The sequence below is a fragment of the Sus scrofa genome, chromosome 13 (genome assembly GCF_054392235.1).
Source record: "Sus scrofa isolate SSC_HxYL_T2T_F1_AM1 chromosome 13, Sscrofa_HxYL_maternal_Yorkshire_Landrace_v2.0, whole genome shotgun sequence".
In the NCBI taxonomy this organism is placed as follows: domain Eukaryota; kingdom Metazoa; phylum Chordata; class Mammalia; order Artiodactyla; family Suidae; genus Sus; species Sus scrofa.
In genome coordinates, this window is record NC_139395.1 from 67,571,819 (window position 1) to 67,593,460 (window position 21,642).

Sequence of the window (21,642 nt, forward strand, 5' to 3'; positions counted from 1 at the left end):
CCCAAGGAAGATGCTTACATGGGGAAAACAATATGGTGGAGTGGTTTGGAGCCAGAGGAAGAGCGGCTGGGTTCAAATCCCAGCTCTACTTTTTAACATAACTTTTTTTTTTTTTTCTGGCTGAGCCCAAAGTATGTGGAAGTTCCAGGGACCAGGGTTGGAACCTGTGCCACAGCAGTGTCCGGAGCCACAGCAGTGACATCAGATCCTTAACCCACTGTGCTACCAGGGAACTCCATGCAGCTCTACTTCTTATGAGCAGAGACATCCGAGTGAGTCTTTTCAACTCATTATGCCTCAGCTTCCTCATCTATAAAATGGACTTTTTCAAACGCTACCTCTAAGCTGATAATGTATCCCCATAAAGGCAGCTATTATAGGGTAGACTTTTTACAAACTAGAGTGTTTTTCTTAACTGCTGGTTTTTGGAATTTCATGGGATTAGGTTTTTTAAGCATTTTGAAAATTTCACTTTTCTTTCTCTTTACTTGGAAGGGAAAAGGGGGAAACTACACATATAAGGATTGGTGATTGATGAAATCCACGTTCATCTAGGCATATACAACTATAACAAGCCAAGAAGGCTGAAAAATGCTCTCTTCTAGGAGGATTTTCAAGAAATTATCATATTGAGGAAGTGGGCTGCAAGTGGAGGACTGGCTTTGTGTCACATTCATGAACGATCTGGGACAGATGTGGACAAAGACAGGGCATCACCTCTCTGGACAACACCCAGGGTAAAGGTTTACTGATGGTTTGTAAGAGTTGGCAAAGAGACATTCAAGCCTCAGCACATCATAACCAGACTCTCCTGGCACTGAGAGATGGTGCACTCAACTGGACCCAGACAGACCAGCAGCACTTCCAAATACTGGAGGAAAACACTCAGAATGTTCCTCACCTTTCCGGCTGACAATCAGGCACCAGGGTATGGAGGAGACAGTTGCATGAGGTCACAACAAGGTTATCACACCTCTGTGTCAATGACACAAATCAAGTCTCACATTACACGGATCCCTTTCCCCTTTTGTGCTCAGTGTTTGAATTTCCAAAACTGTATTTTGAGAGAAGGGTGCTGGATGTTTTTAGAGATGTAAAAAAGCTGAGTCTTGGCTGCTCTAGAGGCTGTGATGAGTGTAATAAAACTTTCCTGAATCATTTGCTTCATTTCACGGAACCTGAGTTTTAGCTTTTTTTGTTTCTAAAAAGAGTATTAGGAAGCCAAGTGGATGCCCTACACTGTATTTTAGACAAGCTCTGTTATTTGTATAAGTTGAGAAGTACAAATTATAAATTAATAAACATTAATGGCTCTTTAAATTTCCTTCTTTTCTTTTTTCTTTCTTGTTTTTTTTTTTTTTGGTCTTTTTTATGGCCCCACCCGAGGCATATCCGACGTTCCCAGGCTAGGGGTCGAATAGAAGCTGCAGCTGCTGGCTTACACCACAGCTACAGCTATGCGGGATCCACACTGCCATCTGTGACCTACACTACAGCTCCCAGCAACTCTAGATCCTTAACCCACTGAGTGAGGCCAGGGGTCGAACCTGAATCCTCATGTATATTAGTCAGGTTTGTTATTGCTGAGCCGCAATGGGAACTCTGTTTTCCTAATTTAAAAGGCCAGAAACGAGAGTATGTGACAATGTATTTCATCTTTTATCACAAAAGCTGGGGATCCAGAGAGAGGTAAGTCCCTCTCTGAGCTTCAGCATTCACACAGAAAATGCTCACTGAACACAACAGGTCCAGCAGGCACAAACTGTATTAATATAATGTAATAGCTGTAACATACCCTCCCGCCTTAAGCATGTGAAAGAAGTCAGAGCTCACAACAAAAGATATTTATATCCACCTCCTCTCAATCTATGTAGACTTGAATTGTCTTTCAAAAAGAGGTAAGTGAATTTTCAGGACACAGACATTAAGGACACAATGTATTTTAAAATTAGGATTTACAGGGAGTTTAAGACATACTCTATTGTGAAGCAGGAGATCAAACCAGCTCTGATCAACCTGAAGAAGGAAGACCTCTCCAGTTAGGTGGCTTAGGACAGGGCAGGACCCTGAACTCCCAATTCTCAAGGTTTTTTGGATGTGGGTCAGGCTCCAAACACTGAGCCATATCAGCACTGGAATTTATAAGTGGCTCTGAAACAAACCACTAACATCCAAGAATCAACATGTCATCAACAAATATAAATCATTCCACTGCTTGCTCACTCTGCACTCCACGATTTTTTTTTTTTAAGCAAGAAATAGATTTACTAAGATAGGACACTTGTGAAAGATGCAAGCGGGCAGGCAAGGAGGCCTACCTGCACTCTTTAAAGTTAATTCAGTGCATGAAATGAGCAGTACAAAAGGCAATCAAGGCTCTTCACTATCTTTGTCACTTTTCAAACGATGATTTACAAGATAGTGCAGTTTGAGTCTTGTCAGTGTCATTTCCAATACCCTTTTGATCATCTTTCTCAATCAATAGTGTTATTATTCTGTTTCAGATCCTGTGCAAAGCACTAAATACCTATCATCTCATTTAATCCAAGCACTAACACTGTGAGCCAGGTAACGCTGTTTCCCCTGCCTCCGGTAAGGAAACTGAGGACCAAAGAAAGGAAGTCATTTGTTCAAGAACAAAGAGCCAGTGAAGGAGAGTGCTGGGATTTGGGCTTGAAATCCAACATCCTTAATTAACATGTACCACCCACCATACGCTTTAGAACCAAATGGCAAACGTTCTGTGTTCACAGGGAAGATGATGTATAAGCCTTTCCGGACGGGACACGTGGAGTATCAGAGACTTGTCCAACGCAGAGAGGAAACTTTCCAGAGAAAGCCCAAGGGCGGCATTCTATTCCTATAATAAAGGTGATGTGTATGGTTTTCTTTCTTTTCTTACTCTCTCATCCAGATGGAGTTCTCTTAGGTACCACGAAATAGAGCAATTCACAGGGAAATCCCCAAATGTCTGCTGCCTGATTCAATAAATACTGACTGCGAGCATGCCTACTATTCACTGTCAGCCACGAGGAAGCCACACTGAATCAGACAGACCTTCCCCTTGCTTATTACCTGGTAAACAGGTATATTCAGAAAGTGACAGAAGCCGTAGTAAATGAAAGAGACAAAAGACCTGAGTGGCTAATAGTGAGGGGGGGGGGGAGGGGGAAGAGGGATCTCATTTTTAATGCGGGCAGTCAAGGAAGGCCAGCCCAAGAAGGTGGTATTTGAACTGAACAAAAAGGATGAGAAGGAATTAGCCCTGTGATGTGCAGAAATGGTTCCAGGCAGAGAATCCCATGGTCCAGAGGCAGGCGAGATTTTACTGCATCTGAGCCTGGGAACGGGGTCTAATTAAAGTATCTGAAACCAGAGTTCCCACTGTGGCTCAGAGGATTAAGGATCCAACGTAGTCTTGGTGAGGAGGAAGGTTCGATCCCTGGCCTCACGCAGGGGGTTAAGGATTTGGCATTGCTGCAAGCTGCGGCACAGATGGTGGCTCAATGCTTCTCACTCTTTGGGACACACGGCCAACCATGCCATCTATGAGCAATACTGACAATCTCCACCACTCAGGTGGCAGCTTCTATGTGCAGATGACCCTGTGCTTTGAGGGCCATTCCCAGGAAGACGTGTGGGGGACCAGAGGCTGCTCTGCAGACTCAGCACAGAGGCAGGGAGTGGGATGAGGCTGGCAAGAGCGACATCATGTAGCGTCAGCCCGCAAGAGTGAAACCTTACTGAGTTTCAGATTATCATCAGCAATACCAACTTGAAAGCAGTTAGTGAATTCTGCTTGCTAGGCAGGGCCATTGTCTGAGTAAGTAAAAAACAGAATAAAAAAAGAACCGCATGCATCTCAGGGGAAATTGTCCAAACGGGACCTAGAGATCTAAGTCCTATTAGCAGGGCTGTCCAGCTGTACAAGTACGTGGCTGCGGTGTCCTTGAAGGCAGGCAGCAAAGCCACCTCCTTGGGCTTTTTACTTACACAGAATACCAGGTGAGAAGCAATGGATGGTGAAATATCCATTGCCTACACAACCACCAAGGAACCAGCCAGAGGGTGGTTAAAAACTCCTCCAAGACAAGGATTTCCACCAGATCGCCTAGCGTGTGTAGCACAAGGCCGGCATTTATTATCTACCAGGAACTGCGCAAGCTCCTACAAGCCTCATCTCAGTGATTCTTTATGGGAATCTAGCTCCTATTTGTATCCCCCATTGTCCAGATGAGGAGGCCATGGCCTAGAAAGGTTAAGTCACTTAGCCAGGGTCGCTCAGCCCGTCAATGGAAAAGGTGGAATTGGAATCTAGGCCAATTTCACTTCAATACAGACACTCTTATCCACTTTGCTATCCTCTATCTATAGCAGGCATTCAATAAAGGTCTGGAAATGCATCGGCAACCACGTCTCCTGAGCATCTATCACAGGCTGGTATAGGCAGAGACTCTGTTATGAAGCATAGAGAAGTCTCATTCTGTGAGACAGAAATTTCACAAGAATATTTCACAGGCTAATGTGGGATAGAGAAACTGGACAGGAGTGGCTCACTGGTCTCTCCTATCCTGGAAGCTAAGGAGACACTTAGCAGCAAATCAGAGAGGCAGAGTGGATAATAGCATTGTCTAGTCTCTGGGGGACACAACAAAGCCATCATGATACTGCCCACACGTATTGGGAAGAACACAACTGGGTGCAGGCCTGTATGTCCTAGGACTTCACACTAGCCCTCAGGCTTTAACAAAATCTTCCACCCAGAGAAGAGAACATCCATTAGAAAATTTGGGAGTTTGAATTTTGGTTGATTGCTCTCCTGAGAAAGCAAAGTATTTCTCAGATTTGCCATGGCACTTTCTGTAAGAATATTACGGTCCTAGAATATTTACTGAGATGTGGATCTCAGCTGAGAACTGAAGAAGCTGAAGTTCAAACATGTAAGATTCAATAAAGATATGATACACACAAATCAGTGGAAGAAAGAACACATTCATCAAAATAAATAAAAACTAGACACCTAAGAAAAATTGGTAACAAAATTTTATGGAAGTAACCACAATTGCTGCTCAATAATCATACACCTTTTCTTTATTACTACTAGAACTGGGAATTTATGTGGGACATCCAAACTCTCAAGGCTAAGGAGCCAATCAATTCCCAGATGGCTTATGTTCTAACATTTAAGGGTGGCTAAAAGGATGTAAGTAGAAACCACTGAGTAAGACTTTAGGAAAAGTTCTTTAAAGAGCCTTTCCTCAGCTAGGAAGACTACTCTCTTTGTTCCCTGTACTTTTGCTTCTTCAGGATGCAGAAGCAATGGCCAGAGAGGCAGTAGCCACAATGTGACCTAGAAGATGAAGCACTACTTAAACAAGCAGGCAGAGCATAAAGATAAAAAGCACAACAGACGGAGTTCCCGTCATGGCGCAAGGGAAACAAATCCAACTAGGAACTACGAGGTTTCGGGTTCAATCCCTGGCCTCGATCGGTGGGTTAAGGATCCAGCGTTGCCATGAGCTGTGGTGTAGGTTGCAGATGCAGCTCAGATAGGATCTGGTGTTGCTCTGGCTTCGGTGTAGGCTGGCAGCAACAGCTCCAATTGGACCCTTAGCCTGGGAACCTCCATATACCACAGGTGCAGCCCTAAAAAGACAAAAAAAAAAAAAAAAAAAAGCACAACAGACATCATTTATGAGAGAGAATACATAACTAATTTTTTAAACTTATACAATAGTATCTCTGTTACCAGACAATTCTTCAATGGTGCAAAGACATGAAAACATCTCTGAAGACTATTCTACTGTTCCGTCAAAAAATATTGGAAATTCATGAATTAGGATTCTGATTACCCCTCTATTCACCAAGCTGTTTGTTTAAGCATGACTTTCCTCCTTAATTAGTACCACTAGCCCAGGGAAGTATATTTGCTGAACCTGTCTCTCTGTTTTGACATGCCAGACTTGTGAAATTCAAACATACTTGTAGACATCCAAAACATTATTATTTATCAAGGCCTATTTTAAAGGTGGAAGATCTGATGATTAAAGGAAATTTAATAGTTCTTCATTGGCATTTGATCTGTAGCCTACCACAATCTGTATCATCCATATTTGATACTAAAAAGACATTTCAACAGCTTGTCCATCAAATGAACAATAGAAGGAATGCACATACAAACCACATGACTTAGAAAATCACAGTGCTTTCCCGCACAATCATGTCACTCAAGAAAGGCCAATGTGATTCAAAAGGTGAAGAAGGTTCACCCCACTCGGTGAACCAGAGTGACGGCAGAGTGTGCACCCATTCCATCTGTGAGGAGTTTTGAAATGTTCAACGAGCTTTCTCGCACATTACATCTTATTTAATTCTTGTAACTACATGCTACTCCTAGCTCAGTAGTAAGGGCAAGTATTTTTTTTTAATTCCTGTTTCGCCTTAATACGCGATTTGTTCCAGATCAGAGGGACTGCTACCTAGTGAGGTACCTGGATGACAAATCACTTGTCTCCCTTTGATCAGGTGTCCGCAAACTGAGGCCTTTAGGCCAAACATGGCCCATGACCTGTTTTTACAAATAAAGTTTTATTGCAATGCAGTCATGCCCAGCTATTGTCCCTGGCTACTTCTGGGTTCCATCAGCAGAGGTGGCCACAAACAAAACTCTATGGCTCATGGGGTTGACAGTATTTACCATATGGCCCTTTAGAAACCAAGTTTGCCAACCCTTCCCTAGATACCATCCATGGTATGAATCCTACTCTTGAAATCCATAAAGCTATCATGAAAGGCAATAAACCTATTCCTGTCGGCTGTGGAATTCATGCTTGATAACCGGGCATTCTGTTATCTTCCCGGAGACTACTGCATCCACTAACATGTCACCTGCCAAGGTGGAGGGCAATATTTATTCATTTACTTATTTATTGATTTGGCTGCAGCATGCAGAGGTTCCCAGGGTTAGGGACCGACTCACACTACAGCAGTGATAAGGCTGGACCCTTAACCCACTGAGCCACCAGCCAACTCCAGGAGGTCAACTTTAAGTAATCCACAGTATGAGTGTTGCTCATCACTTACCCTGAACTTTTAACGTGTCTCACAGCCATAAAAAGCCTGGGGGGTCACTGGCTGGGGGCATGCATAATGCCACAGGACTGCAACACACAGAGGGACACTGAAAGCAAAAAGAAAAGAGGTTAAGCGAAGCGGCAAACTGGTGTTTTAAATATGACACATTCACGTATGCCTTAGGTCTTCCTTGCTGATGCACTACTTTAACATGCAATACGTCATTTCCCTTCGAGAATCAGTGCTCCATGTAGCTCATACTTGGAGCTTGGTATTACAGAAGTAGAGTAGAAGGATGTGAAAAAGCTACAGAGATAAGTACAACTGCCGCTCTTGAAAGCACTGCTATCCACTTAGGAAGTTGGTTCCTATACCTTCCAACATTTCTTATGTTTTAAGATAACTTCTCCTAACTACACTGTTATCTCCTAACTACACTGTCAAATGATCCCTGAGTCCAAATAATGATTTCCCTTTGGGTTTTGGTCTTTAGTCTCTCTTAATACATCTAGTAGAGGCAACCAGAGGAAAAATACATGCAAACACACATACATACATGTAGAGAGGCACCTTAAAAAAATGTAAAAAAAAAAAAAAAAAAAGGCAAGCTATGTATCCTACCAGCCAAATGCAGAAAGAGGGTGTGACACAGCCTTCTCATACACACAGTCAGCCTGGGTATATGCTGGGAGCTGGCTGGTCGCTCAGTGGGTATATACCGAGGCTGGGAGCTTTCATGGTTGAGTTGGGTTGTGAGTAGAGTATTTACCAAATCCATTGCCAAGAACATTGAGGTTGCTGACAGACAAGTCAGCTTATCCTCAAGCAGTTTCAGAAAGTTTTTGTGGATAGCAGTCAGGGGCAAGGTTTTGCATGCCAGGGCTTTTCTGCTTGGGATACTTGAGTTGATAATGACAGCTGTAGCGCCCTGAAGATGACAGAGAGGACCCACTGTGCGACAGGGAAATGGAACTCCAGGATGAACAGAAAGCACGAACTCTTGTGTGTGTGTGTGTGCGTGCTGATACCGTGCAACAGTAAACTCAGACAAAAAGCCATGAATGTATGTGTCTTCTAATCTAATCAGACAGAGAAGTTGAAACTGAAAAGGAGATATATGAAGTTTGATGATTTGAATAGTCGTGTACCTCCGGAAACTATGTGAGCTGTCTGTCTACCAGAGCTCAGAAGAGAGCGGGCGGTGCTCTCCCTTGCGTACTTTTCCTTGATAAGAGAGAAACTCAGGCCGGATTGGTCCACAGTCTGTTTTCTAGGTATCAGTTATCTATGCGAGTGTCAACTGTTTGCCCAATACGTTCTGGCTTAAGAATCTTCCATCTGAGATGAGTTTAACGTGCTGTGTTAGCAATGTTCCTCTTCAACACAGCAGCTTAAGAACATGATAAGAATGCATCAAAAATATTTTTCAAGATAATTTCAGTTGGCAAAGTTCAAACTTAATTGGTGAACTCATTAATGAGCAACTGCCACCATAAGAAAGAGGGCCATTGTCTCGGACTTATCAGAGCAATGAGATAACGAAGTTAATTATATTGTTTCCAGTGGATTTACACTGGCTTCCTTTCAGGGGCTACATTTGCTGAACATTGGTTCTGACACTCCGTGTGTTTGCGCCTCTTAAAGACCTATCGGCTGTGGGCTCCTCCAGGAAAGTCGGCAGATCACAGCCTGAACGACAGGGCAGAGCAATTGGGAAACTTTTAGGCCCTTTATTATCTACTTGTAAAATGTTATAAGCCTGTAAACTAGTTAATTTATGAGCCGTGTGGATAATTTGCTCACACGTGATCGCTGGGTTTGCAAACACGGTTTCCAGGCAAGTGGGAGGATAATTTGCAGGTCCGGCTTCTCTCCTAAGGGGACACTAACTAATTTGACACAGTAACATGACATTGATGGTGGGGCCCACTAATGACCAGACTCCAGGACGTGGCTGTCAGCCTGTCGTTCCACTGAGAAGCCAGCTTGCTTTCCCTGCCGCTCAGGATACGATGCTCAACTAATTATTCAGACAGCGACATTAATGAGAGCCCTTCGTGTTTATTTTCAACATACTAACCAGCGCTTAGCTTCCATTTGTCGGATATGGTCACTGATTAAAATGTGTTTCATGAATAGCAAATCTGAATTCGAATATAACAAAGAAGCACCCGAGAAAAATAAGGAACAGCTGAGCGGAGAACCAAACGTGTCAACTCAACTTGTTTTCAGCCTCAAGATTCGTCAAGGACAAAGTGACAGGTAGAAGGAAATGCCCTGAGTATCAAGGAAAGTGAAAGGAGTATTTTTAATCACAGATGTCCATGTACAATCTTGACTCCTGACCAGAACCGATGGCTCACCATATGGTCAAGAGCAACTTCTATGTCTAATAAACTTCACTAACTTTATGATACTAAATAAAGATTTCTTTTAAGTTGGTTTCTTTTTTTTCATGGAATGACCAAAAGGCTCGTTTGCATTAGTGTGCCTTTTCCATCTTAAAAAGTTTGATCTTTGATGAAATTATCTCATACACCATCTTCACAAACATCACCAAATGCAATTCTGTTTTATTCCAAATCTCTTGTAAACCTGTATTACTGAGGGTCTTTTAAAAAGTGTTCTTTAATATCCTCTTATACATCTTGTTTCTAGTCTACTAAATCTTGCAATCAAGTTCTTTCTATTTCAAATTAAATTTCTATTTTGGTATGATAAATTTTGTCCTTCATTTAATGGTGATTATAATCCTAAAATATTCATATAATCATAATTTAAAATGAATAACTTAAAAAAAGGTGTGCTAAGAGCCACTAGAGACATTAAAAAATTGAAAATGGTCCTGATGCGGTTCATTTTGAGATGGGCACTTTTGAATTAAATAACAGTGGCAGTATTTCAATAAGTGTTCTATCTGTCCTCCTGGATAAAGAATTTTACTCGATACCTCGTATGACTTCTGCTTTTATAGAAGAGCAAAATAAATATGAGTCCACATAGACCACTTTGGGAATGAAAATGTCACGGCATGCAACATTTCTTAAGTATGTATCTCTAAACTTACTCTATGATAGATCTGTGATTTTACAATGCCAAAATATGCAAATGGCACACATGTGGGAAGCAGATGCAGATCTTAGGCTAATTTTTAAAATGTGTTTAAATAAGTATACAGATTAAGTGTCCCTAATTGGTATTAGGGACAATTCATCTGTCTCCAAATGCTATTTACATGGGTACCTGTTAAAGACAGGTTCTCAGACTACTGGCATCTCCGTGCAAATTTATGCCTGATAAGCATTTGTCCTCCATGATAATCCAGAAAGATGTGGTCAGTCTGCAGCAGAGCATGGCTAAGTGTTAATCATCCCATTCCTTCTTCTTGGGTGTACAGCTGGGATAAATTTCTCAGCCTCCCTTGCAGTTAGGTGGGTCCCTGTGACCAAGTTCTGGCCAAATAGATGGAAGTGGGTATGTTACTTTTCATCCTGACCCAAAAGCCTCCTGAACTATCCAACCATCCCTAATCCGCTCTCTCTCTTCCTGGTTGTGGGTCCAGAGCTCCAGGGAAGAACTTCAGGTCCTGCAAGACAGTGGAGTCACTGGGTAGAATGAGCCAAGGTCCCTTAAAACCATGCAGAGCAGAGCCAACAACACTGGTTCCACACCATCCACTAGGTTGTGAGATGTCCAATAAATAAACCCTGCACTGGAGTTCCCATAGTGACACAGTGGAAACAATCTGACTAGGAACCATGAGGTTGCGGGTTTGATCCCTGGCCTTGCTCAGTGGGTTAAGGATCTGGCGTTGCCATGAGCTGTGGTGTAGGTCGCAGATGAGGCTCGGATCTGGCATTGCTGTGGCTCTGGCATGGGCTGGCAGCAACAGCTCTGATTCGACCCCTAGCCTAGGACCCTCCATATGTCGCGAGTGCGGCCCTTAAAAAAAAAAAAAAAAAGGCAATAAATAAACTGCACTAAATTAAGCCTTTGAGATTGAGAAATGTTTGTTAAAATTTCCACTATCTCTCACTCAAATACATAGGCCTTTGGAATTTCTCCTTGGCTCCAAAGTTATACTTGAATTTCAGGAACAGCACACACAAATTTGTAAATTTACAGTTGTACCAGCTTACATTCCCACCAACAGTGCAGGAGGGTTCCTTTTTCTCCACACCCTCTCCAGCATTTGTTATTTGTGGACTTATTAATGATGGCCATTCTGACTGGTGTGAGGTGGTATCTCATGGTAGTTTTGATTTGCATTTCTCTTATAATCAGTGATGTTGAGCATTTTCTCATGTGCCTGTCGGCTATCTGTACATCTTCCTTGGAGAAATGTCTGTTCAGCTCTTTTTCCCATTTTTCAATTGGGTTGTTGGCTTTTTTGCTGTTGAGTTGTATAAATTGTTTGTACAGTTTAGAGATTAAACCCTTAATAAATGGCACAAACGAACCTTTCCACAGAAAAGAAAATCATGGACTTGGAGAATAGACTTGTGGTTGCCAAGGGGGAGGGAGAGGGAGTGAGATGGATTGGGGAGTTTGGGGTTAACAGGTGCAGACTATTGCCTTTGGAATGGATTAGCAATGAGATCCTGCTGTGTAGCACCAGGAACTATGACTAGTCACTTATGATGGAGCATGATATTGTGAGAAAAAAGAATATATACATGTATGTGTAACTGGGTCACCATGCTGTACAGTAGAAAAAAAAATAATGTGCAGGGGAAATAAAACAAAAATTGTAAATTTGGAAAAATTCCTGAAGATACATTACAGGTGTGGTTATCTGCTCCTCTCATTAAGCTAAGGGTAGAAAAGAGAAAGAGGAGAGACAGCTAATATATTCCCCAAACAGGTCAAGTGTATCTCTCCTTACTTCATCTTCACATAGTTCTGTGAGTAGGTCCAGTTCCCATTTTATGGATAAGAACACTGAGCCTCTAGGAAGTGAAATACCAGCAAATGCCAGGGAATATATAGCCGGTGAACATTTTCTTAGTTGAATGCATTTGGTTTTTAATATCTGAATTTTATAGAAAATGCTTTTCTTTCTTTTCTTTTCAGGCCCACATTTGCGGCATATGGAGGTTCCCAGGCAAGGGGATGGAATCAGAGCTACAGCTGCCAGCCACAATCACAGCCACGTGGGATCCACACCTCCCATTCGTGTATGGGACCTACACTGCAGCTCACAGCAAAGCCGAATCCCTAACCCACTGAGCAAGGCCAGGGATCCAACCCATGTCCTCATGGATGCTAGTCAAGTTTGTTACTGCTGAGCCGCAACTTTTGAAAATGCTTATTTCTAACATTTTTGGTTGTTGCTTGTAAAAGTCCATGACATGCTCTCCAATTTAAGAAAACATTTTCAATTAAAAGTGTGAGGAGAAAGTGTCAAGTTACAACATAATTGGTAGACTGTTAGAAACTTCTCTAGAGGTTTTGAAAAGCCAGCAACAAAGGGTGTGTGTTGCAGATTTTCTCAGCGATTAAAAAAAAAAAGCCACATTTCAAAAAAAAAAAAAAAAAGCACAAATGCATGTTGATGCCATTAATTGTTGAGAAATGCATGTTTTCAACATTTTTACATTCTTAGTGTGACTCTTGTTAAATATATATATATATATGGCATTTTACTGTATTTTTGTCATATTTTACAAGGGTTGGCAACCCATTTTCATAAAGAGCCAGACAGTGAATATTTTGCACTCTGAAGCTTTTTTTTTTAATGGCTGCACCCGAGGCATATGCAAGTTCCCAGGCCAGGAAATGAACTCTAGCCTCTAGCCTCAGCTGGGACAACACCAGATCCTTTAACCCACTGCGCCAGGCCAGGGATTGAACCCACGCCTCTGCAGCAACCTGAGCTGTTGTACTCAGATTCTTAACCCACTGAGCCACAGCAGTAACTCCTACACTCTGTAGCTTTGCAGCTCTAAGTTCTCTATGGCAATCACTCCACTCTGCTACCACAGCAGGAAAGCAACCGAAGGTACTATATAAACAAATGACTGCCGTGTTCTCATAAAACTTTATTTACAAAAAAAGGCAGTGGGCAGGACTTGGCTCCAGGGACATATTTGCCACTTTTTTTTTTTTTTAATTTCACCTCCTATCCCCCACCTTGTTCCTGCCTCTTGTTTCAAGTGTAAGTGACTCATGGTAGTATATTAGTTTGGGGTGTAAAACAATATAGTGATTCAATATTTTTATATTACAAAATAATCACCACCATCATTTACCAACTTCTACCTCAGAAAACTGATTGGGGGTTTTGCATACTGACACAACAACACCTTATGATTTCTTCTCTGTAAAATAATGGGAAAGAGGCTCTGGTTAGCATTTCCACCCAGGACACCTGATTGCCAGGAATGGATTACTGATGATCGGGGGAGGAGCTTTAACTTGAGAAGGTTCAGGAGATAGTTTACTGCACTCAGATTCCATCTGAGGTCTAACCCCACTGCCCGGCTCATCCCTCAAAATCACGCCACCTTTCAAAAGGCTCACGGGCACCTGTAAAGAGCTTATAGGCACCCAAAGCCATTCTGAACAAAGATGGAAGCACTACAGTAACAAAAAGGAAAAGCTGATGGTTTTTCTCACTCAGCACAATCTCATCCCTGTCTTAAGGTAATGTAGGCAATAGTTGGTCACCTTATAATAAGGACTTCTTGCTGTGTCACAAGGTTTTTCTGTAGTGTCTCTGGAATGCTGGGATGCAGGTTTGATCCCTGGTCCTGTACAGTAGGCAAGGATCTGGCATTGACTCAGCTGTGACGCAGGTTGCAACTGCAGCTCAGATCTGATCCCTGGCCTGGGAATTCCATATGCCATGGGGAAGCCAACCCACCCCCCGAAAAAAACCCTTAAAAAAAGCAAAATAAATAATTTGTAGATTTAAAATGTCATTGGAGGAGTGCATGCCAGGAGCAAGAAATGACAGCCTCCACAAGTTGCAAAATCAGGTATAAAGTCTCACCAAATTAGAACCACACAGCTTTCTTGGATCTCGAGGATGTTCTTTCTTAACCAATTTCAGAGTAAAAGTTATGTAACCAATGACAGAATATGCCAGAAGAAACCTATCAAATATCTTCTCCCATTACTCTCCCAAGAATGTAAAGTTGTTGTAAAAAGGTTTTAGTTCACTACATATTTTTTTTTTAGGATGGCAAAGTTCAATGACATAGACAGATAGATATGCTTTCTTAAAAATCTCAGTTCCCCATTAATGTTTTATTGCAACAGTGAAATATACAAGATAATCTGAGACATGAAGTAGATAAATTGAACGAGTCTGTTTTACCTAAAATGTCAATCACAACAGGAAAAGAGGCAAGTCAATGATAGTCCAGTCTGACAAAGGAATATTTTGTAGCTATTAAAAATCATTCTGGGAATACTGAAAAGTGTGCAGATGCTTCTTATGATGTGACATGAAATAAGACAGAAAAACCATATTTAAAGTAGATGATCAACTGTATAAACATAAGCATCAAAAAGAGAATATAAAATTAAAAGTTAATAGAACATAAAATTAACAGAGTTTGCCTAGGAAGTAATGGGACTAGGTGCTGTTTTCCTTTAGAATTTTTTTGTATTTTTGATTTACTCCAAGCAATTTCTAAAGTATTGGTTACGCAATCTGAAAAAGTTGCATGAACTTCAAAAAGAAAAAAAGAAATGTGTTGTACATTTATTGACACTCATTTATTAATGGCTTCTGATGGCCTCCCTCTCAGACCAGAAGTATCTTGAGAACAGAGATTCTTGTCCCCTTTCAATTTACAGCATCTCACGCACTCAATTAACATTCCTGGAAGCAAGTGAATAGTCCACCTAACTTTTAAAAATCCTCTTAATGAGATTCTATAAATAAATTAATTTTTATACTCTAAGCCTTTAAAAGAACGACATAATTTTGTTGAAAGAGCCTGATCATTTGTGGATTGTAGCCTACTGCAAAAATTCCACTTTCTTTCCTCTTTTCTTTTTCCACAATGACACATGGCAATTTTGTCTTTCAGTAACTTATACAACTCCAAGTCACTGATCATTACAAACAAACCGCGACTTGATCATGAAGCTTTGGCATTTCATAAGTATGCACCCCAATGCACTACTTGCTTGGAGGCCGGGATGGTTATCTCCTGATGGACAAGTGACTTCTCAGCAGCAGGAGGGAGAGACCTCTCGTGTCAGCGAGGAGAAGGGCACTGTGCTGTCTCCACACACGCTCTCTCCTGTGCAGGCTCTTCCCCAACAGCCAAAAACCACACGACAAATGCCATCATCATTCATCACTTTTCTCTTTCTCCACCCATCTCTGTCTCAGAAGCACATGCCACACATGCATACAGACTCACCCTGCCTGCATAGTTTCTTTCTTTTTTTTTGCCTTTTTAGGGCCGCACCTGCAGCATATGGAAGTTCCCAGGCTAGGGGTCAAATCAGAGCTACAGCTTTTGGCCTACACCACAACTACAGCAATGCAGGATCCGCACCATGTCTTCGATCTCTACCACAGCCCACAGCAACGCCAGATCCTTACCCCACTGAGTGAGGCCAGGGACCGAACCTGCATCCTCATGGATACTAGTTGGGTTCTTACTGCTGAGGCACAAAGGGAACTCACTGTCTGCATTGTTTCAATGGCTCCCCAGTATTCTTACGAAAAGGGATCAAAACCCTCCCATTGGCCCTTCCAAGGCCCTCATGTTCTGGCCACTGGAGATCCCTCCAGCCTCCAGCTCAACCATACACGTCCACTGGCCCTGCCCAGCTTCTCACTGAGCCTCTGCCCAGAGCTCTAGGGATCGACAAAGGGAGACTGAGAACTGGATGAAGATTCCAGCTCCTTTCCTGAGAATCACCGTGGTCAAGAAGACAGTGGGGGAAGAAACCTATCTTTTTCTTTAAAAAAAAAAAAAAAAAAAAAGGCACTGTCAACATTTTATATTTTACTCCACTTCATGTCTCACGGAAAAATTTCCCATGACATCTTTTGGATAAAAAGAAGCCTAAATGAGTATGTAAAACATGAAAACCTCAAAAGCAACTTCCGTTTTCTTCCTAAGACATAACCATCTGCCCAGAAGTCCTCTGTAGGCTCCTAACAATGGCAAGTGTTTCCTTAGTCCTGACCAGCAGGGAACTCTTCTCCAAGCATGTCAACTCCAAGAGGAGAAGGGAAAGATAAGGCCAAGTGCAAATCACAAACAGGTCCAGCCATGGGAAAGGCAATCTGTGCAGAGGGAGATAAATGCTCGGGGCAGAATATTGCATCTTACGCTGGAACAAATGCAAGCTATGAATGGCCTTCAACCAACCACCCTGCCCCATCCCAGGGGAGGATGAGATAAAAGACATCTTCCTCGTGAAATGTAAAAATGATCTCTGGGAGAACAAGCACGTTGAGCGATGAGCAGGCTACAAAAACAGGAAAGGCTCTGCTTCATTTTCATCAAACCTCAGTGGCCAAAAGCAAAGTAACATACCATCTGAGACCATCCCATGATCACGAAGGCCATTTCACTTTCCCCTCCCTGGGCACAGAGTAAGATTACATCACCCTCTTTTCCTTGCTTTTAGGTTGGGACCTCAAATGTGTCTGATTTCTGGTCCACGGCATGTGGGCAGAAAGCAGCAAGGTGCACCACTCCCAAGCCTGACCCCTGCATCGGCTCTGCTCCCTGTTCCTCTTCCCCAGAGACCGTGGAGACCCCACGTTCTCGTGGCAAGCACAGGATGGAGGAGGTTCCACAGTGACATGAAGGGAGCATGAACACACACCTTTATTAAGTTAAACTACCCAAATCTGTGGGCTGTCAGTCACAGCAGCTAGCAGGACACATCCTGACAAATATACTTTATACCTGATTGAAGCCTTAATTAGGATTTCCTTAAATACACATTTATTTTTGGCTTCATCTCCACCATGGGGCCATGGCTTAATATTCTGTGTATCCCCCTTGTAGAGAAGACCTACCACCATGTCTTGAATAGTGGGTTGTTGAAAGAGTGACAAATAATTCATCAATTAAGACAGAAAGCATTCACCAAAGTTGACTTTTTCAGGAATTACCAAGGGGCCGAAGCCTAAAATTGAGATAAACGAGGCCTCTGCCCTTATGAGGCCCCCAGTCTACCAGGAAACACCAATATACATCCACGGGGGAAGTTTTAACACAGAGATTTGACCCAAGCACAGAAGGTCAGAAAAGGGTACACAAAAGTGATGATCTGGAAGCCTAAGACATTAGAGGTGAGCAGGACTCAGCCAGGGAGACAGAGCTGGGTGGAAGGTGAAAAGAGAAAATCTAGGATTCTCTTGGTCCAAAGAGGTAGGAGCAAGTCTAAATACTGGGCCTGAAAATCAGCCATCTCCTGCCTTCTACAGTGTCTTATAAAATATAACTTGGGAGTATCAGGACTTCCAAACCAAGTACATTGAGTAATACAGAAATAAAAGCACACCCTTACCCTCTGCTACGTGTCTCAATGGTGTAACTTAAGACAAGACACTTGTTTTTCTACCACCGACAGAGAGAAAGGAGTGGGTTATTCACACGAAAATTGCTTTTTTAAATTATCTAAGAAAATAATAGTAGGAGAAACCAGGCAGCTTCAGTTCACAGGCTGAGGCACTATTCCTTCTTAAAAACCCATTCCTTTTTTTCTCCTCCTTTTTGTAAATATTATAACTATTGCCTCCCCCCAAAAAAACCCAAAGTAGGTTTTGTTTTCTCTTCAAATCCATACACCCATGAGGACGAGCACTTCGGGTCAAGAAGCCCAGGTTCCCAACAGCACAGGGTCACTGCTGGGCTGTGGTCCTTACCTGGGTCCTTACCTGTGTGCGCAGGCTGAGGGGAGTGAGTTTGGAGAGCTGGAAAGGGCTCTGTGGCCCTGCTGTTTTATAAAGGGGTTTTCAAACTCATGTGCTCATCAGAATCACCTGAAAGACTCGTTAAAACAGGACTGCTGGGCCCTAACCCCAGAGTTTCTGATTCACTAAGGCTGTGGTAAGCCTAGAAAATTTACATTCCCGTCCGCAGGTGATGCTGCTGCTGTAGGTTCAGCCCCCACAGGTGGAGAACTGTGCCCTGAAGTGCTCTGCTGCCAATCACCACCCCCCACCCGCCCAACCCGGCCCATCTGGACCCCACCCCAGTTGGAGGACAGCCTGCTCCTCACAGGAACCAGCCGTGTCTGTCTTGGGTGCAGGGCCTCCTCCAGGTTCCTTGCCCAGCCTCTGGGGACCAAGCCCTTAGCCTCTCTCCCATGGAGGTCTCCTCTCCGGAAAATATTTGAAGCTCTGCAATCCCTTCCCCAGCAGTCGTCTGTGTGCTTTATCCTGACACCTGAATCAGAAGTGGCTGACTCTAAGGGCTTGGCATCAGTCTCAGCACAGGACCCAGGCTTTGCCACGTCCGGAGGGCCTTCCATCTCCAAGTCCTCCCAGACCTCCCTACCCAGTCCTTTTCCCACCAACTGCTTCCCGTCCCTACACCATACTCTTATTCCTCACTCTGAGGCTTAGCTCTCATCATTCTCTTTGCCTAGAAAGCTCTTCCTACAGCTCTTTGCATATGGAGATCATTTTTAATCTTTAGACCTTAAATCAAAAGCCATCTCTTCCATGCCCCCTGCCCTGATCAGACTAGTTGAGCGGCCCTCTGAGGGAATGGGCTATGTACTGTTTCCTTCGTGTATTGTTAGTCTATGTAAATATACCATTCCTTCATTCTTCACTATTGACTCTGTGCTTCTCTCTACTCGAGAGCAAACTCCATGATAGCAAGGTTCTGTTCTCTTTCCTTCCTTACTATGCCCTCACCCACCCCCAACCCCACCCCGCCACATGCAGCACCATGACTGTCACATGGCAGGCACTCAATGGGTATTTGTCAGCTGCATGAATGACTAAATTATTCCATGCTATCTTTTAATTTTTCTTTTTTTCTTCTTCTTCTTCTTTTTTGGTCACACCTGCAGCATATGGAGTTCCTAGGTCAGGGATCAAATCTGACCTGAAGTTGTGACCTATGCTGCGGCTATGGCAATGCCAGCTGTTTTAAGCCACTGTGCTGGGCCGGGGATCGAACCTGCGTCCTGGCACTGCAGAGACGGCTCCGATCCCACTGTGCCACGGTGGGAAATGCAATGCTATCTTTTAATCTTAGGGAAAAAAAATGAATGAACAATGAAAAGCCTGTATCTATAAGCTATAATATCACACGTTCCAGAGCCCAGAGGGATGTGTAATGGCACGTGCTAAGACTAAAGTTATAGAAATGAAGCATCTGTGCCAGGATTTCAGGCTTGAGACGCTGAAGTGGGTCAAGGGCTGGAGGAGACCCTTGGATACATCTCAAATCACCCTTGACAGCCCGCCCTGTCCTCCATAAGCCATTTCACATCGTTTCTGCGAGGCTGTGTCCATAACCTTTAGACGACTTCAACTTCTTTCTAATGCCACCCCCCTCCTGCTGCCAGGTGCAAAGGGGAAGAAAGTTCTTTGCAAGCTGAGCTCCTCCACCCTGGACGACTCTGAAAAACCACTTGTAAGTGGTGTATGTTAACCACAGTTCGTAATTTTGTCACAGGTGTTTGACTAAAAAGGGGACGGAGCCTTTTAAGATAGTCTGCCTCTATTATGTCATTGTGTATATTCTGCACCACACCTAAAAGCTAACACAATCCTTTCTTTCTATGCCATGGCAACCAGGAGAGGTAATGCTGCATAATTTTGCTAGGGGCATCCTATATGCTCAAAATCGTTCACGCCTTTACCAAAAAAAAAAAATGTTAAAGCAGAATTTTAACACAACTTATCATAAAAGCTGACACTCATACACTGGAAGGGAAATCAAATGACATGCGTTGTACCTGGCAGTTCAACAAAATACAGGATAAATACTCTTCACGAAGCAGCCAAACCATTGGTGAGAAGTTCAAATGAGGGAAATGAGGGAGAGGAAGTGAATGAATATTCGGTGTGTTATACCAAATGATTTTTCTATAATTTTTTTAAAATTGTTAATATTCACTAAGCCTGGTGGGGTGAAATTAGCACTGATGAGGATGGGACACTAATTTACTTACTGTGTGGCCTTAGAAAAGTCACTCTCTGAAATACACTGTCAGGAGAAGTTTTAATGAATTCAATTATTCCACAGGCTCCTTCCAGTCCAAACTCTTGGAATCCATGACATAGCTTCTGGATTTCCATCTGAGGTGGACAGACACAAGGAAAAGGGCAGGCTCACCTCTACCCTCCTTCATGCAAAACAAACACTGTGAGAAGGGCCATCCTTGATCCACAAGCTAAGGTGTGGGGTTGGCTATACTCTGGTTTACTGTATCTGTTCAAATAAAGTTATGTTTCCATGTACTGCAGGAGGGTGAGTTGATGTAGTAATTACCTGTTACTCTTGACAAGTAAGGTAATTAATGTAGCAAAATACCACTGCAATGTGTGTAAATTTAGACCACCATAATTAAAGCACCCGTCTGTTCAACAAACTGTTCAATTAAGAAAAAAATATTGACGGTGTACATTTTTGGAAATTAGAAAACGTATGGAATGAATGAATCTCCCTTGGTTGACATCCTGTTTCTAGAATGCTTTCTCAGCAGGGAGCATGCAGGAAGGGTTATAATGGGGTAACTTTCACTGAAACACAGAAGCATCTTTGTACATGTATTATTAAGACAACAATCTCTTGTGGAAAGATTTCACTGAGCATTCTCATTCTACGTCACATACATAAGTCAGAAAATGAACTGAAGAACTATCTGCACCCCCAAATGACAACAAGTAGCAAAAGGCTGAAAAGTTATTTTTGTATAACGATTCAAGTAACAGGGCTGCACTCTAGTATCATAACCTGACAATACTCTTACATACTCACCAATTTGAAAAGGCTAGAGGTGCTAAACACACCTTGGGCAAAGAAAATAGCTGCAAACTCCCAGGCACTCCTTGATCAGAGAGACAATGGTATCAAAGTTGCCTTCATTATCTTTTACCCTGGTCTCTTCCTGTGTCAACCAGTCATTTAAAAAAAAAAACTGAAGTACAGCTGAATTACAGTGTTGAATTTCTTTTCTTTTTTAAAAGTTATTATTATTATTATTATTATTTTAGGGCTGCACCCGCAGCATATGGAGGTTTCCTGGCTGGGGGTCGAATCGGAGCTGTAGCTGCCAGCCTACCCCACAGCCACAGCAACACCAGATCTGAGACACGTCTGTGACCTGCACCACAGCTCACAGCAACACCGGATCCTTAACCCACTGAGTGAGGCCAGGGATCGAACCCGAAACCTCATGTTTCCTAGGTGGATTCATTTCCGCTGCTCCACAACAGGAACTCCCACAGTGTTAAATTAATTTTTGGTGCAGAGCAAAGTGATTCAGATATATATGTATATATGTATCTATATATATGTAGGTATTTTTTTATATTCTTTTCCATTATGGTTTATTACAGGATACTGAATATAGTTCCCTGTGTTCTACAGCAGTACAGCTATTGTTTCTCTATTT

General features: G+C 42.7%; 1 protein-coding gene across 17 annotated transcripts in view; it reads right to left on the bottom strand.

The window, feature by feature from the left end:
• The window catches only part of FOXP1 (forkhead box P1), a 624,214-nt gene that overhangs the window by 393,338 nt on the left and 209,234 nt on the right, over positions 1 to 21,642 (bottom strand). For 15 of the 17 annotated variants that reach the window (XM_084989002.1, XM_084988996.1, XM_084989016.1 and 12 more), the window contains one exon: positions 7,084 to 7,180. The exons of the other annotated variants lie outside the window; for them this stretch is intronic. The gene's annotated coding sequence lies outside the window, so the exon portion shown is untranslated. The remainder of the gene's footprint in view (positions 1 to 7,083; positions 7,181 to 21,642) is intronic. 17 annotated transcript variants of the gene reach the window in all.